At 43.1% G+C, this 16,088-nt stretch overlaps 1 protein-coding gene across 2 annotated transcripts in view; it reads right to left on the bottom strand.

The window, feature by feature from the left end:
- Positions 1-16,088, bottom strand: part of fsd1l (fibronectin type III and SPRY domain containing 1-like) — an 83,427-nt gene that overhangs the window by 66,057 nt on the left and 1,282 nt on the right. The window lies entirely within an intron of this gene.

Raw genomic sequence — 16,088 nt, 5'->3', positions numbered from 1 at the left:
CCCACAGAGTAAAGTCCATCTGATGCACAAGTCATGCTCATGTGCTTAAAAAAAACCAAAACACTATAAAGCCAAACTCCTAACCATCACACGCGTATCTGGGCCTTCCTCAAACTGTTGCCACAACACTGAAAGCGCACAGTTGTCTATAATGACTTTGTACAAAGCAAGCTCCAGGAAGACATGGCTTGCCAAGGTTGGAGTGGAAGATCTCAAGTGTCCTGTACAGACCCTTGACCTCAGCCCCACTGAACACCTTTGGGATGAACTGGAACACCAATTGTGCATCAGTGCCTGACTTTAATAATGCTCTGGTGGCTGAATGGGCAGAAATCCCCATAGCCACTTTCCAAAATCTAGTGGAAAGCCATCCCAGAAGAGTGGCGGTTGTTATAGCAGCAAATAGGGGACCAACTTTGGAATGGGATGTTCAACAAACACATGAGTATAATGGTCTGGCATCCACGTACTGTAGCAAATAACTGCTTATTTCTTAGCAAAGTCACGATAATTAAAATGATTAAATATTTCAGTGGGAAGTAACATCAAGTTTGTACTCCTATTCGAGTCACTACCTTTGTTCTAGGCTGCATCTACAGGCTCTAGTACATATGGCCGAACTCTTGGGGAAAAAAATTAACATCTTTCACTTTCAGGATTTTATCCACCTCCTCTAATAATCGTACTGGTGGAATGTGAAGAAATCTTCCATGATTGACTCCAAGATGGCATCTAGATCTGACTCCATGATTGCTTTGAAATACTCACTTGCCAAGATCCCTCAAGGGATCTTGAGGGATCCTCAAGGTCTTTTGAGGAACTCATAAACCAAGATCCCTTGAGGAACCCTTATTCTAAGCATGTATTATAATTTTCCAAATAAGGTATCAGCCAGATTATCAATGGATTATTAGGTAACATGGAAACATAGACTTCCTAGAGTACTGGCCCAGTGAGTATAATGTTCCCATGCACATCCTGTAACCCTAAATACTTGGTTTAGTTTCAGTTAACAGGAGTAGCATGTAAACTGGCTGCTTACGTTCAAGAAACTCCATACATCACTGAAGGTCAGGAGCTACAGAGTTTCCTCAAAGCATTGCGTATTCTGACAGATTTCTAAATATACCTCATTTACAAGACAAACCTCAGAAACAGTCCATACCTCAATACCCAGTCAAACTCACACAGGGCAATAAAGCTTCCATACATTGAAACAGACTTAAAAATTTTTCCATAAGCTCATTGGGACCATGAGGCTACACTGACTGGGACACACCCATCGTAATTATGCAAGGTTTGCTGTGTTCCTGCTGACTTATTTAATTATTTGCTTTTGGGGACCACTGAGTTCCCACAGCAGACAACAGATATCAGATATAATACACATTGTGCACATTAGATAGACCAAGGGACAGGATAACTAATTTACTTTTCCTTAGTGCACCAGAAAAGGAGAGAGATGGTCCTACGCTAGGCAGATTTAAGGATTAGTCTACTGGGCTATCTTTAGACAAGACACAACAACTGCTCTGTAGGAAAGCTGCAATACAAATGAGTAATACGAGTGAATAGATTAGGGCAATTAACCTGGGACACAATAAATATTGAGATTTTAAAGAAGGGCAGACTTGGAATTAGAGGGCAGTTTCCATTGAGAAACACTCAACTGGTACCAATTTAACCCTAAATGTCTAATTTATTTGTTGATTAATTAATTTAAAGTACCAATTTGTGAATATGTACATGTTCTTGTGTTTCATGCCCTTTGTGATCACTGTACCAAAAGTGTTAACATTTGAAAAGCCAATATAAGAAGTCTAAAAAAAAAGTACTAACGTTTTGATGGAAACTACAGAGCACTTCTGTAAGTCGTATAAGTGCAATTCTAATCAGTTCTACAGTTACTTCCACCTGTGAAATAATAACAATAAGGTAGAACAACCATGGTCTTGGTATTGACTTAAACATGGATCTCTCTTGACCTCTCCCTGACCTCAACTTATTAAAGCTGGGCATACACTGTGCGATTTTTGGCCCGATTTTGACACGATTTTCACTCGTGCGACTATTTTGGAGATCGGGCCGAGTTTTGGCTCAATCGTGCGTCTCGGATCGTGTAGTATACATGGGGTAACGACAAGCGATTAACACCTCACGACCTCCTCCCGATCGATTGGATGAAAATCAAACCTGTTTGAAATCCTGAGCATCGCATCCTAGCATTGCATCCGAGCATCGGATCATATAGTGTGAGAACAGGAATCGTAAGCTGCGTGCTGTTTACCCATGCGATTCACTCGTACAGTGTGAGCAGCAGCTGAATACCGCGATTGAAAAAAATCACACAGTGTATGCCCAGCTTAAAAGTGCTAATCTATTCCCAGACCTTATTGCCAGTCCCAGGTATTCAGCAATTTCATAAGCTCAACATATTTTCATCCAAGAGCGGCACGGTGGTGTAGTGGTTAGCGCTGTTGCCTCACAGCAAGAAGGTCCGGGTTCGAGCCCCGGGGCCGGCGAGGGCCTTTCTGTGCGGAGTTTGCATGTTCTCCCCGTGTCCGCGTGGGTTTCCTCCGGGTGCTCCAGTTTCCCCCACAGTCCAAAGACATGCAGGTTAGGTTAACTGGTGACTCTAAATTGACCGTAGGTGTGAATGTGAGTGTGAATGGTTGTCTGTGTCTATGTGTCAGCCCTGTGATGACCTGGCGACTTGTCCAGGGTGTACCCCGCCTTTCGCCCGTAGTCAGCTGGGATAGACTCCAGCTTGCCTGCGACCCTGTAGAACAGGATAAAGCGGCTAGAGATAATGAGATGAGATTTTCGCCCAATGTACCAACACTGGGGCACCAGGGCCATCTTTCAGCCACCTTCAAATTCACCATGACCAATGCTGACCTTATGTTGGCTCAACGTAGGGTCAACATTGAGCAGCCCAGCTGACAGCCAATTTGAGTGGCAATGTTGGCCCTCCTTAATTACACAACATTCACCGAAGTTGGCAAAGCTGTTAAGAAAGTACGCCTTTGCCAGTGCTGTCCCAGCACTGGCACAATGCTGTATAAGGAGGGCCAACATAGCCACCCAAAACAGACGCTGGGCCAATGTTAATTTGCTCCCTAAGGATGGTTGAATGTTCAGGAAAGATTTTTAACTCCTTTACCTCCACTTCTTTACCTCGAAAATCCCTTAACCCCTTTATCTCCTGTCTTACCATTCAGCCTTAAACCATACAGTGGTGCTTGAAAGTTTGTGAACTCTTTAGAATTTTCTATATTTCTGCATAAATATGACCTAAAACATCATCAGATTTTCACACAAGTCCTAAAAGTAGATAAAGAGAACCCAGTTAAACAAATGAGACAAAAATATTATACTCGGTCATTTATTTATTGAGGAAAATGATCCAATATTACATATCTGTGAGTGGCAAAAATACGTGAACCTCTAGGATTAGCAGTTAATTTGAAGGTGAAATTAGAGTCAGGTGTTTTCAATCAATGGGATGACAAATCAGGTGTGAGTGGGCACCCTGTTTTATTTAAAGAACAGGGCTCTATCAAAGTCTGATCTTCACAACACGTTTGTGGAAGTGTATTATGGCACAAACAAAGGAGATTTCTGAGGACCTCAAAAAAGCATTGTTGATGCTCATCAGGCTGGAAAAGGTGACTGTAGCTTTCCCTAGGTGTGGGTGGAGCACAGAGGACGGCAGGACAGAGATCAGGTTTGCAACTCGGTTTTATTGCCAAACTTTTCAGTCTAACCACTAAGAGTTACTGTTACAGACACACACACACCCGGCGTCTGGTTCCAGGGAGAGCTTCCCTCTGCTCTCGCTCTCCCTCCTCATATAGGGCGCGGTCACTGGGAAGACACACAAACACAGGTTAATTGCTCTCAGGTGAAGTGATTCTGCCACTTACCTTCCCTGACTCCGCCCTCCTGTCACAGACCGGTGCTTGACCACGCCCCCGCTGCCACAGTGACAAAACCATCTCTAAATAGTTTGGACTCCACCAATCCGCAGTCAGACAGATTGTGTACAAATGGAGGAAATTCAAGACCATTGTTTCTGTCCCACTGGGATCGCCATCCTGTCCCACTGGGATCGCCACCTTATCATGGTGGGGCAGTTTGTGTGTCCCTGTGACCTCTAGAGCTATGCCGGCTGGAGTCTAGAACTCCTGGTAGGGTCACCCAAGCTGGACAGGTTGAAAGGTAGGGTCCAGATGAAGTGTGATCCCCTGGTCCTCCAGGTTGGGGGTTGGCATTAGGAAAGGTATCCAGCCGTAAAAATCCTCGCTCCATTGAAAGCCATGGAAGTTCGAAGAAGTAGTGAAGAGAGTGGGACTCCTAGTGATAGGAGTGTCACTAACGGTAGGATGGGTGTCAGACGTGGGCACCCCCAGATCGACATCAAGCAACCGCATCAAAAAATTTTGTGTAGCATCTTTAAATGTTGGTATTATGAGAGGAAGGAGCAGTGAAGTGGTTGAGACCATCTCCAGAAGAAAGAAAGATAGATCTCTGTTGTCTTCAAGAGACTAGATGGAGAGGAGGGTCAGCCCGTATGGTTAGTGGTAAGGACTCCAGATACAAGTTCTTCTGGGTCAGGAATGAAAAGGGGACAGGCGGCATAGGAATACTTCTCGCGGAGAAGTGGGTAGAGAGCGTGCTGGATGTCAAGCGTATATCCGATAGGTTATGTCTACTTAAGATCAACATTGGTGTGACCATTCTTACCATCTTCTCTATATATGCCCCGCAAGCAGGTCTAGATGACAGCACCAAAGATGCTTTCTATGATCTACTGCAGTTCTCTGTGTCAAAAGCAGGGGGTTCAGAGACCTTGCTCTTGTGTGGTGATTTCAATGGTCATATTGGAGAAACTGCTGCAGGCTATGAAGGTATTCATGGAGGGCTTGGCTTTGGTGATCATAACCCTGAAGGTGAGAGGCTGCTAGAATTCTCCATGGCCAATGACCTTGCTATCTGCAACTCTTTCTTCACAAAGAAAATGAACCATCTGGTCACCTATCAGTCTGGAGGCTACTCAAGCCAAGTCGACTACATACTTGTAAGAAGGCAGGAGTTAGGTCTTGTATCCAATACTAAGGTCATCCCAGGTGAGGAGTGTGCAGTGCAGCACAAACTGCTTGTCTGTGACCTCTCTCTCAAGCCCACCAAGTCTTGTAAGCAGTCCTTTACCCCTAAACTCCATACATGGAAGTTGAAAGATCCTGTGGTGAAGGAATGCTTTCTGGAGGCGGTGGAAGCTGAACTACATGACAGCAGTCACATCACCACTGTGGAGGATACCTGGCAGTTCCTTAAAAATGGCCAATTGAAAGCATCTGATAAGATATGTGGAGTCACCAAAAGGAGAAACAGAAGGAAGCAAACCTGGTGGTGGGATGAGTCAGTCAGTCATGCTGTTTGTGAAAAAAGACGCCTTTGGAAGGAATGGAAGAACGGTGGGAATAAAGAGGACTACCTCCAAGCCAAGCATCTCGCCAAACGCATAGTCTTTGAAGCCAAGAAGAGAGCTGAGGAGAGTAAATTCGATGATGTTAGGTCCGGTAAAGTGGATGTGTTCCGTATGGCTAAGCAGATGAAGAAAGAGCAGCTTGACGTTGTTGGCGAGAGTTGCATTAAAGATGACCAAGGCAACTTATGTCTAAGTGACAGTCAGAAGAAGGCGGCTTGGAAAGAACATTATGAACGCCTACTCAACGTTGAGTTTCCCTGGTGTGTTAATGACCTGCCCGTGGCTGAGCCTGTTGCTGGTCCCCCCATTCTCGTAACGGGTGAGATGACTGCTGAGGCAATCACCAAAATGAAGTCTAGAAAATCCCCTGGACCCTCCGGCGTCATGGCTGATATGCTTAAAGCCTCCATCACCGTCAGCTGTCCCATCTTAACCAAGCTTGCAAATGCCATCATTGTTGAGGGTTGTATTCCAAAGGACTGGGATGTTAGCTTCATTATCAACCTGTTCAAGGGCAAGGGTGATGCCACAGACAGGGGCAACTACAGAGGTCTGAAGCTGACGGAACACTGTTTGAAGGTCATTGAGAGAGTGCTGGACAAAGTAATACGTGAGATCGTAGACACTGACGAATTCCAATTCGGCTTTGTGCCAGGAAGAGGAACGAGTGATGCTATCTTCATTGTGAGACAGCTACAGGAGAAGTATCTGGCTAGGGAAAGAAATCTGTTCTTTGTCTTTGTGGACTTGGAAAAGGCGTTCGACCGGGTGCCCCGTGAAGTGCTGTGGTGGGCAATGAGACATGCGAGTATTCCAGAATAGATCGTTAGAACAGTACAGGCTATGTACATGAATGCAAAAAAAGCATGGTACGGATTAACAACTCTTACAGCAAGGAGTTAGAGGTAAAAGTTGGCATACACCAAGGTTCTGTCATTACCACTCCTTTTTGTCATCGTGCTAGAAGCCCTGTCTCGTGATTTCTCTACTGGCACCCCCTGGGAACTTCTGTATGCCGATGATTTGGTGATTGTTGCTGAGACACTTGAGGAGCTTTCAGGCAAGTTTCTGTTGTGGAAAAACGGCCTGGAGTTAAGAGGGTTGAGGGTTAATATGGCGAAAACGAAGGTCATGATATCTGGCCCAAACCTTAATTCTCTAAGGGACTCTGGTAAACATCCTTGTGGTGTTTGCAGAAAAGGTGTTGGCTGCAACTCCATCTTCTGCAATCGATGCCAACATTGGGTACATAAGAAGTATACAAGAACCCGTGGCAGGCTCTCTGCAGATCCCTCCTTCAGATGTGACCGTTGTCTTGGCTTGGCTCACCCTATTGTTGGCAAGCAATTTGACCAGGTGGCTCTTGGTCCACATGAGCTGGAGACAGTTGACTCATTTTGTTACCTGGGAGATCATCTTTGTGCTGGTGGTGGATGCGAGATTGCATCAATAACTAGAACAAGGTCGGCATGGAAGAAATTTAAAAGAGTTGCTCCCCCTCCTTTCGTCCAGGGCGCTTTCGTGTGGCACCTGTGGTCAGGTGTACAGTACATATGCGAGAAGTGCTATACTGTATGCAAGTGAATGCTGGCCAATTAAGAAAGAAGACATGAAACGTCTTGAGCGTAATGAAAGATCAATGCTCAGATGGATGTGCCACGTTAACCCATCGGCCAACATCAGCACAGAAGCCCTTCGCCGGAGTTTAGGTCTTACTGACCTTGATACTGTACTCAGATTAAGGCGTTTAAGATGGTTTTGCCATGTCAAATGCAGTCCACATGCTATCAACACCATCCGGTGCCATCAGGTTGTGGGCACGAGAAAGAGGGGTCGGCCCAGGAAGACATGGGAGGAGTTAGTGGCTAGCGATTTGCGAGCCTGGGGTTTGCAGGCGGAAGACATACTTGATAGAAAACGTTGGAAGCATGCGCTTCGTAATTTCCATGCACCGTCTAACACACCATAGGTGTCCCACAGACGTTAACGGGATAAGTAAGTAAGTAAGTAAATTGTTACCCTCCCCAGGAGGGGTCAACCAACAAAGATCACTCCAAGAGCAAGGCATGTAATAGTCGGCGAGGTCACAAAGGACCCCAGGGTAACTTCTAAGCAACTGAAGGCCTCTCTCACATTGGCTAATGTTAATGTTCATGAGTCCACCACCAGGAGAACACTGAACAACAACAACGGTGTGCATGGCAGGGTTGCAAGGAGAAAGCCACTGCTCTCCAAAAAGAACATTGCTGCTCATTTGCAGTTTGCTAAAGATCACGTGGACAAGCCAGAAGGCTATTGGAAAAGTGTTTTGTGGACGAATGAGACCAAAATAGAACTTTTTGGTTTAAATGAAGCGTCATGTTTGGAGAAAGGAAAACACTGCATTCCAGCATAAGAACCTTATCCCATCTGTGAAACATGGTGGTGGCAGTATCATGGTTTGGGCCTGTTTTGCTGCATCTGGGCCAGGACGGCTTGCCATCATAGATGGAACAATGAATTTTGAATTATACCAGCGAATTCTAAAGGAAAATATCAGGACATCTTTCCATGAACTGAATCTCAAGAGAAGGCGGGTCATGCAGCAAGACAACGACCCTAAGCACACAAGTCGGTCTACCAAAGAATGGTTAAAGAAGAATAAAGTGAATTTTTTGGAATGGCCAAGTCAAAGTCCTGACCTTAATCCAATGGAAATGTTGTGGAAGGACCTGAAGTGAGCAGTTCATGTGAGGAAACCCACCAACATCCCAGAGTTGAAGCTGTTCTGTACGGAGAAATGGGCTAAAATTCCTCCAAGCCGGTGTGCAGGACTGATCAACAGTTACCGCAAATGTTTAGTTGCAGTTATTGCTGCACAAGGGGGTCACACCAGATACTGAAAGCAAAGGTTCACATACTTTTGCCACTCACAGATCTGTAATATTGGATCATTTTCCTCAATAAATAAATGACCAAGTATAATATTTTTGTCTCATTTGTTTAACTGGGTTCTCTTTATCTACTTTTAGGACTTGTGTGAAAATCTGATAATGTTTTAGGTCATATTTATGCAGAAATATAGAAAATAAAAGCACCACTGTATTTATCAGTAACTACTAAGAATTACTGAAAGTCGAATGATGAGACAGACATTTTCATGTGTCAATTAGCTTTCAAGGTCATGACTAACACCACTAGCTTCTCGGTTTATCATGTAATCCTCAAAGCACTTCTTACGTTAATCTTTCGCTGTGAATAAAATTTCTCTAGACTCTAAATAAAATTACTTATGACACTAAAACCTTTGCCTCAATGGCATTTTGTCTATAATTTGCACATGACTCGAAGGAATTTAAAAAATGCTTTCAGACTAGACAAGCTCAGAGTTTTTGCTATGGATATAATACAAAAGAGATTATTAAAATTATCAGGTACAAACAAAGCTATCTAGTATTGAAGATGATCCATCCATGTAACCAGGGTGCGATTTGTCAAAAAATCAGAAGGGGGGGGATGTTTTTTTTTTTTTAATCATGAAATGTCACAAAATTAAGGTAACAATAGGCTAACAGCTCAATAACATCCGATGATATCAAATGAATAACACTAAATGAAAACGAACACTAAACCAGACATAGTAAATTCATCTTCCTATCTCTCTGACTAAATACACGAACACTAACACACAACAAAGTGCGCATTGCTTGTCGCGTTGCTGTGATGTTTCTCTCCCTCCGGATTAAATGGACAGTGACTTGAAAATCACTAAAATACATGCATACTAAATGAACAGTTTGCTCTGATGGTGCAGTTCACAATGTGCGCAGCTTTCCGATTTAAACTGTTTTTTTCTCATCCTTAAGGCCAATTTATGCTGACAACCCAGTCCTCGCAGACGGTGTCGCAGACAGTGTCTGCGTAGCCCCCCCACCTTCGCAGACGCTCTGCGTGCACCTCCCAAAAATCGTGACCACCACAGAAGCCTCGCAGACAAGAGGGCTCCGATTGGTCCACTCTACCCGCTGTACACGCACTTCCGCTTCCCTACTTTCCCGGTTTGTTTTGTTTTCACGACCGGCATTTTTAAAAACACGAGCGAAGATGGAGCAGCATGAAGAGCGGTTGATTGAGGAAGTGAGGACATCTATACGACTCCAGTTCTAGTCATATATATATATATATATATATATATATATATATATATATATATATATATATATAAAAAAGTTCTAGTCATTATAAGTAACCGGAGGATAAACACTCCATTAACCACACCCACCAACTACTCCTAGCGACTTCTCGCCCCCTTGCGTTGTGCCGGTGAATAACATCGCGCACGCCTATTCCCCCGCTCAACAATAAATTACAACTGTCTGCGAAAAGCTATCTGCGAAAGCCTTGTCGCAAGAGCATACAGAGGCCTTTATACTTCCTGTTTCATGGACTGTAACAGGTTTGCTTATTTAGTAATTTTAATACAGAATTTACTTTGAAATTATAATCAGACACTCCAACGCCCCCCCCCCAAAAAAAATCGGATCTGCGCGATTCAGCCGTGAAAAAGGCGGCATCCGCCAAAAGGCGCGCTGTTTGCATCCCTGCATAGAACGCAAAGATATTGTTATTATCTACAATGTATCTATTTGCTGGGGACGTTCGTGAACATCAAAGCTGCCACTTTGGGTCATTTTGAAAGTGAGTGCAATGTAGACCATAGAAAACTGTGTCACAACATGCCTGTCATGTCAACTTTTTTTTTGGTTTGCTTGTTTTATTGACGGGGTTGTCCCAGAGGATTTTTTTCAGCAGAGATAAAAACCAGAGGGGGGGGATGATCCCCCCCAGCAAATCGCACCCAGCATGTAACTACTTAGCTGTTTTTTTTTTTTTTTTTTGCAAGAGTGCATTTGCTAACACAATGTTAGCAAACAACATGATTAGCCATTTGATGTAAGATGCTAAGAGGCTAGTAGTATAAAATTATGGCTGATTGAAGAAGTTCTGAATGTTGACATTTATTATTATTATTATTATTATTATTATTATTTCCGTGCGTCACTCCAGTGAAAGTTGTGGAAATACTGTATGACACAGCAGTTTCCTAAAATACGAAAGAGGCTTAGCTTTACTATGTGTATCACAGGACACATTGGCATATGATATACTGTTACATTGCTGTAACCAAAGCAAGTGACACACAAACACTGTTTACACACATAAACAAACACACAAATGTCCTCTGGTCCTTAGTTTGTTATTTTTTTATTTTTATTTTTTTACACAGGATATACTACAGGAAAAAACAACAAAAAAAAAACATGGTAACTGCAACAACCCTCACTGTCCTCAGCCACAGACCACAAGTATATCTCACACCAAATCTCTGTTAATATCTGACCCGATCCCCTTCCGTTTCTTCTTTCTGGTATGGTTTAGGGAGGCTCACTATAATCTATATAAACATGAATAAAACTTTGCAGTGTATCTGAATGCTATAATGCTAAGGAGGCGGCCATTTTAGCTGACCAGAATTTTCCCTCAGTACAGTTTGGCATGATTTCTCCAGCTAAACCCAATCTCACCAAGTTTAAAGCTGAAAATCTGAAAATATTATTTCACTTTGAGTGAAAGTCATAAATACGGATTTATTTAATATTTTTCATTTTTTCGCTTCCATTTTTTTGGTTTAGCAAATTAAACTGGGTCTATTATTCATGTCCTGTGAAGCAGATCAAGATGATTGTTATGAAAGTGCTGCTATATAAATAACATGGACTATGATTAATAATGGGCGGCACGGTGGTGTAGTGGTTAGCGCTGTCGCCTCACAGCAAGAAGGTCCGAGTTCGAGCCCCGTGGCCGGAGAGGGCCTTTCTGTGCAGAGTTTGCATGTTCTCCCCGTGTCCGCGTGGGTTTCCTCCGGGTGCTCCGGTTTCCCCCACAGTCCAAAGACATGCAGGTTAGGTTAACTGGTGACTCTAAATTGACCGTAGGTGTGAATGTGAGTGTGAATGGTTGTCTGTGTCTATGTGTCAGCCCTGTGATGACCTGGCGACTTGTCCAGGGTGTACCCCGCCTTTCGCCCGTAGTCAGCTGGGATAGGCTCCAGCTTGCCTGCGACCCTGTAGAACAGGATAAGGCGGCTAGAGATAATGAGATTAGATGAATAATAATAATAATAATAATTGCTAACAAACACCCCCCACCACCACCTGTTTTTTTTTTTAACAACAACATTTCCCAAAATCTTATATTAAGAGTGTTACTTGATTTGGCCATATGTGTATGGACAGATACAAAACTAAAGAAGCACACACGCCACTTTATTAGGAACACCCATCTGATGTTTTATGCAGTTCTCTAATCAGCCGATCCCTTGACAGACGCACAATGCATAAAATCATGCATCTACAAATCAAGAGCTTCAGTTCATGTTCACAATGTTCAAAACATCAGAATGGGAAAAATTGTGATCTCACAGTGAAGTGTGGCTTTCTTTCACTGTCGCATGGGTGTTGGTTTACTGGTTTGAGTATTTCAGAAACTGCCGATCTCCTGGGGTTTTCACACACAAACAACTGTCTCTAGAGTTTACACAGAATGGTGCGAAAAACAAGAAACATCAAGTGAGTGGGCGACAGTTCTGCGGGTGGAAACAAACGCCTTGTTGATAAGAGAGGTCAGAGGAAAATGGCCAGATTGGTTTGAACTGACAGGAAGGCTATAGTAACTCAAAGCAACTCTTTACAACCGTGGTGAGCAGAAAAGCATCTCAGCATGCAACAGCAGAAGACCACATTGGGTTCCACTCCTGCAGCCAAGAACAGGAATCTTAGAATCAAGAACAAGTTCCTATTAAAGTGGCCGGTGAGTGTATATTTCAGCTAATCGAATACATTTGAGGTAAGTGGAAAATTATATAAATTAAGTTTTTCTGACTGTTCCTTAAAAGCCTATGACATCATTATATTGTCAGAATTAGATTTTTAGGGCTTCCTCTGAAGCCAGTGCTAGATCAATGGTTCAGACATGAAGGCTATTGATCAGAGCCCAAGACTGCCAGACAGCCAACTCCTCCACTTCATACTAGGACTGTATTTAGTTCTTTCATAGGTCCATTTGGATGCAAAAATTTGACAAACAAGTTGTCCCAATCGTCAAACTCCATCTCTCGGCATGTGACACGGCTCCCAGTGCAGCGAGCTCTGCAGGAGCTTGAGCTTTTCTTTGTTTTGCCATGTGCCTTTGTATGGGTTTTGGTTCTATCTCTGCTGTTCTATCCTGCCATGTTATTGGTTTGTTTACTAAAGGTATGCACCTGTTCTGTGTTTAATCCTTAAAGGAGAACTGAAGGCAAATTTTTTATTTTTCAAAATTCTATTTCTCTCATTTTATTAAATATCGGAATGCATTTTTGATCGCTATTTTGTCCCCGCTATAGCAAGTTATGAGTGTTTGAAATATGCTATGTAATAGATCAGTCCATATGTCAAAGCAATGGCCGTAAACGAGATTCGTTGAGACCTGTGCGAGACATCATAGGACAGAAGTAAAACGTACAGCAGAAATCAAAGTGACCGACATCTGCCAACGTTGTCAAAAGACGCGCGCGCCCTCTTTCGAATGCTGATGTCATCAAGCCGGAAGTTTTGTTTGTTTTGATGGCAATTAGGAAAGTTTGAAAAGAGTAGGCAGTAATCATCATTTAAACTCGATTTTGTGCAATATTTTGTTTGGAAAACAGTTTTCAAAATGGTGGCACTGACACCTGGCTGACACTTGACGTTTCGAAGTCTCGCACAAGTCTCGTGAAGATCGCGCGGATAAGCGACGCCTGCCGTGGACCAAACGAACTAAATTCAACACGGCTAAAAACCGAATAGGCCGATAAGTATAATATTTAATTGCAATTAGTTGCCGATAAGAGTCACGATATAAGGTTACTAAAACCGAAAACGTAATTGAATAACACATTAATTAAGAAATAAAGCAAGTTTAAAAATGACTTCAGTTCTCCTTTAATTAGTTTGTCTAATCATAATCCTCCGTTTCTGTGTTTTGTTGCTTATCGTGCTTTATATCTGAGCCGTAGTTGTCTTTGCTTTCAAGGCTTTAGTTTCTATGTTTCCTGATTTTGATCCTCTATTTTTTATTTTTTTTATAATGGACATTCCCTATGTGATGTTGCCTGTCTGTTATCTGACTATATTATCTATGGACTATAACTACAATTCTTGGGTTGTGTTGATTGCTCATAATAAACATCAATAAAAATGTCCTAATAAAAAAGAAATGTTCTAACTGTGCCACGTGTTACTCTAACATTCTATATATTACTGAAACATGAAGATGTTGATGCTTTAATACATAGAACTGCAGCGAAATTCAATTTTCCTACCTGCTGTTCTCTCCTGTAAGTGAATGGGTTTAAAGCCTCAAGGAAAGGTAATGCAAACCTGTAATGTTACACTTCAGTCCTCTCGCTGACTAAATGTATGATCAAGTTACCTACCAAGTCACCTTCATCTCTAACAGCATGGGAATGTGTGTGCGTGGTATCCTCAACAACAAACACTGGACATCAAAATGAGTCACAATATTTTGCATCGATCACACAGTTGCACAATCCATCACCACTTTGAAAAGTAATTATTTAAGCATATTAATACTTTAATAGATGTTTCTGAAAGGAAAGCTAGTTAGTGAACTATGAGTGTACAAATGAGGAGGTGAGACCTGGAAAGACTACTAATGTGGCGACGCATCACTCTCTTTAGGTGGCGATTTAGCAAGGGCTAAATCCCACCAGCATCACAATCAGCCGGCAGTAAACAGACGTCTTGAAATAACACATCTCTCAATCAATTCCGTCAATCACATCGGAAATGTTACAAGAACTACAAATACATAAACCCGACAAACTGCACTATTTCCTAGCACTTAGTTTTGGTTCACAATGTTCAGTGCCCTTGTGTGCATCAAAACAAAGTAGTGATCTAGTTTAGACATAACAGCAAGAGCTCTTTTGACTACATCTCCCGAGTTTGATAAGCTGCAGTGCAACACAATCCCAATCATCTCATTAGACACAGTGAGTGCACACAGTGACGTGTAGCGTGATTAATAAAAGCATCTTTAAATGGATAAAGAACCCATGTGCTAGCTTTCCCTCTGTCATGTACAACAGTTACATGTCATGTGTGATGTATGTAGATTAAAAAAGTTTATATATTGAGTTAATCCATCATTCTGTGGATTGTGCGTATACTGTATTTTCTGTAATACATTAAATTTTTTTTTTTTACAACAACAAGCTGATCATTTCTCATTATTAGGCCCTGAAAGGTGCATTAGGTAATATTAGTTCTTTTCTGTTTGTTTGTTTTTCAAGATTAGGTCTCTAAAGGATAGGGTTTGATATTTGAATGATTCCTGCCCATGTTCACAAAGCCCCGCCGCCAGGATCTTAGAAAGTGGTTCCTGGAGAGTCTATACATGACATGTATCTAAAAACACATACTAGCATTCAGGACCTGTTTTTCAAAGAGGTTTTCTCAGCAAATTAATTAAATTTTGCAAAGGCCACATTTTTTAACTTGTATTCTAGATATCTTCCATATCTAGAAGGTGGTGCGGTGGTTAGCACTGTTGCCTCAAGAAGGTTCCGGGTTCAGACCTCGTGGCCGACAGAGGCCTTTCTGTGTGGAGTTTGCATGTTCTCCCAGCCACTAGGGTTACACAAGCCAGTGTACACTTGGTGCTGGTTCCAAGCCTGGAGAGACTGGGGAGGGTTATGTCAGGAAGGGCATCCGGTGTAAAAACCTCTCTCTCTCTCTGGCCATCCTCATGTTTGAGGGTCGGCGATCCTAGGAGACACACACGCACTCCTCCAACCCTGCCTGTCCCGTGCCAAGGCAGAGCATGTGGCACCGGTCAGGCCCGTCCAGTCTTGAACGTCATCCATCCATCTCCTCCTAGGCTGACCTCTTGATCTAGTCCCCTCCATTCGGCCCTCCAAGATCGTGGCGGATTTTAAACACTTAAGCGAATTCTATGGAAGTAAAAACCTATGCCAAATCAAATATGCAGATCAGAATGATCCACTGTGGTGAAGAAGATGATGATATCCATCCATCCATCCATCCATTATCTGTAGCTGCTTATCCTGTCCTACAGGGTTGCAGGCAAGCTGGAGCCTATCCCTGCTGACTATGGGCGAGAGGTGGGGTACACCCTGGACAAGTCACCAGGTCATCGACACATAGACACAGACAACCATTCACACCTACGGTCAATTTGGAGTCACCAGTTAGCCTAACCAGCATGCCTTTGGACTGTGGGGGAAACCGGAGCACCCGAAGGAAACCCATGCGGACACGGGGAGAACATGCAAACTCCACAGAGAAAGGCCTCCGTCAGCTGCTGGACTCGAACCCAGGATCTTCTTGCTGTGAGGTGACAGTGCTAACCACTACACCACCGTGCTGCCCAGAAGAAGATGTCTATCCATCCATCCATTATCTGTAGCTGCTTATCCTGTTCTACAGGGTCGCAGGCAAGCTGGAGCCTATCCCAGCTGACTATGGGTGAGAGGTGGGGTACACCCTGGACAAGT

Source organism: Neoarius graeffei, chromosome 28 (genome assembly GCF_027579695.1).
Source record: "Neoarius graeffei isolate fNeoGra1 chromosome 28, fNeoGra1.pri, whole genome shotgun sequence".
Taxonomy (NCBI): Eukaryota; Metazoa; Chordata; class Actinopteri; order Siluriformes; family Ariidae; genus Neoarius; species Neoarius graeffei.
The sequence above is the reverse complement of the archived record's forward strand: the minus strand, read 5'-3'. Positions and strand labels throughout refer to the sequence as shown.